This window comes from Armigeres subalbatus, chromosome 3 (genome assembly GCF_024139115.2).
Source record: "Armigeres subalbatus isolate Guangzhou_Male chromosome 3, GZ_Asu_2, whole genome shotgun sequence".
Lineage (NCBI taxonomy): Eukaryota > Metazoa > Arthropoda > Insecta > Diptera > Culicidae > Armigeres > Armigeres subalbatus.
In genome coordinates this window covers 184,965,266-184,967,636 of record NC_085141.1, presented here as the reverse complement: position 1 = coordinate 184,967,636, position 2,371 = coordinate 184,965,266, and the positions used below count along the sequence as shown (strand labels likewise).

The following is a 2,371-nucleotide window of genomic DNA, read 5'->3' as shown; positions in this document are numbered from 1 at the left end:
GCTTAGGCTGTTCTTCCTTCGTCCCGCCAACAGCACAGTCTTGATCCTTCAAAGCGTTGACCCGCCTGACGCTTTTCTCGAATTGGTTCCTGATTACCTCCCGCTTCTTGACGAACTCCTTTTCTGCGGCGAGTTGGGCATCTAGCATCTTTTGCTCATGCTCTAGGTGCCGCTCCTCCATTTCGCGTTGAACCTGAAGCTCCATTTCCTGCATCTCCCGTTCTTGCCTCAGCTGCTCTTCCTTCCACGCTTTCTGTCTAGCGAGTAGCTTCTTCCGCGCCTCCATTTGATTTGCAAAGGCCTTCTCCTTGGCGAGTTGTTCCTCTTCCAATTGCTTCTCAATCGGATCTGCGTCGGAACCAACTCCCTGATCGGACCCTCCATCGTCTTTTTGGCCGGTCTTCTTGCCACCTCGCGTCTTACTTCTCGTGTCCGGAACCTTCAGCAGCTGAGCACTAGCGGAAACACACTTTTGACAGCGCCAATTAGTTTCTACAACCTCCTGATCTACGCCAGCGCATGAGAAATGTGCCCACTGCTTGCATTTTCCACATTGAACCCAATCCACATCCTCTGACATCGACTCCGACATTGAGCAGAACAAACATTGCTCATTTTTCGAAGGAGAGGAAGCCATTCCGAAGTAATCCGATGCAAAAAAATTTGATTTTGTTCGGACGGTCGGATTTGGAATAACAAACCGTTTTTGGAATCGATCCTCGCACAGGATGATCAAACTGTGAATTCAATTTTATTATTAATATTAGTTACATACTTTACTTTCTGTTACTCACAATTTTTAGTTTGATGTCCCTTCTAATACACTTCCTTCCTTCTAGTCCTTCTCAATGTTTCTGATTTTCCGACTTGTTTTATGTTGTGTATTAAATTGTCGTCTAACTGATTGGTGGGCGATTCATAATAGGTTGAGCACCACTGCACTGTCCTCTGTCCATTCAATCAGCTGTTCATAATATCGTTACTCGTATGTGTTTCATTTCCAGTAATATTAAACATTCTACTTACTGTATGTTTTTTGTGATCTTATGATCAACTTCTACGCAACTCGATCGATATTTAATTAAACTTTCCTACTACTGAAAAGATTTCTAATTTCTATTTTCCTCTGTTTCACTTCTTACTCACTAATCTTATCTTTGTTTATGTTTTTATGCTGTAGCTGTTTACGTATGTCCTTTTCACTCGCTTCCATATCTGTCAGTTATTAACTGACGTTTATCAGCATGCCTAATCGGCCAAACGTTGGTTGCGGCGTATCCGCATCCGGGCAGTGTTGCCCGAACACCCAGGGAAGTCGAGACAATTTCCAATCTGAAAATTGCCTAGACCGGCACCGGGAATCGAACCCAGCCACCCTCAGCATGGTCTTGCTTTGTAGCCGCGCGTTTTACCGCACGGCTAAGGAGGGCCCCTGGTGAAAACAATAAAGTGGCTTTAATTCTATTTGATTTTGGAAAAATGATGTTTTATAGAAAAACGGTTATAACTTTTTAAATATACGAGATAGGTCCAAGAAGGATCTTTAACAAAAAGATGTGCCATGCTACTTTGATGGGCTACAGCTCTTCGATGAACCTACGCCGAACGGAGTATCCTTCTCCAATGGACTCGATCCTGGGCCAATCGCTTCCAGTCGCCCTGAACAATGAGCGCCTTCAGGTCCTCTTCAGCTGCAAAAAGCCATCGTGTACGCAGCCTTTCACGAAGCCTGCCGCCTCTTCCGGGTTCTCTACTAAATATTATCTTCGCTTGACATTCTTCTGACATACAAACACCGTAGTCTGCCGTATTGTATATGATTAATAATATCCAGCCCTTTATACACCTGGAACAACTCGTGATTCATGCGAAGCCGCCAGATACCGTTCTCCTGTTTACCGCCGAGTATTGTCCGCAGCACCTTACGCTCAAACACTCCGAAAGCTCACCGATTAGCCTCCTTTAACATCCATGTTTCATGGAAGAATCAGAGTAGTATACAGCGCGAATTTTGTTTTCATTTGCAGACTACGGGATTTAAGTTGGTTACTAAGTCCATAATAAGCCCTATTTGCAGCTGCAATACGTCTTTTCACTTCGCGGGTAACATCATTATCGCACGTCACTAATTTTCACCGATACACAAATTCTTCCACCATTTCAATTTTTTCACCATCCTGCACCATTTCGCTACCACCACCACTGATGAACCCACGTTGATTGCCAGCGGCCATGTACTTCGTTTTGCTGGTATCGATCGTGAGTCCAATTCTCGCTATCTCCATCTTAAAAGGCACAAAAGCCTCTTCCACGGCACGGCGATCAATCCCGATGATATCGATGTCGTCCGCAAATCCCAAGGGCAAATGCG

The 2,371-nt window shown here is 44.7% G+C and overlaps 1 long non-coding RNA gene across 1 annotated transcript; it reads right to left on the bottom strand.

The window, feature by feature from the left end:
- Positions 1-669: 669 nt before the first annotated feature.
- Positions 670-1,284, bottom strand: LOC134225102 (uncharacterized). Its single transcript, XR_009983164.1, has 3 exons — positions 1,027-1,284; positions 795-964; positions 670-737 (listed from the first exon to the last, which is right to left on the bottom strand). It is a non-coding gene; the product is annotated as an uncharacterized LOC134225102 (long non-coding RNA).
- Positions 1,285-2,371: the final 1,087 nt, after the last annotated feature.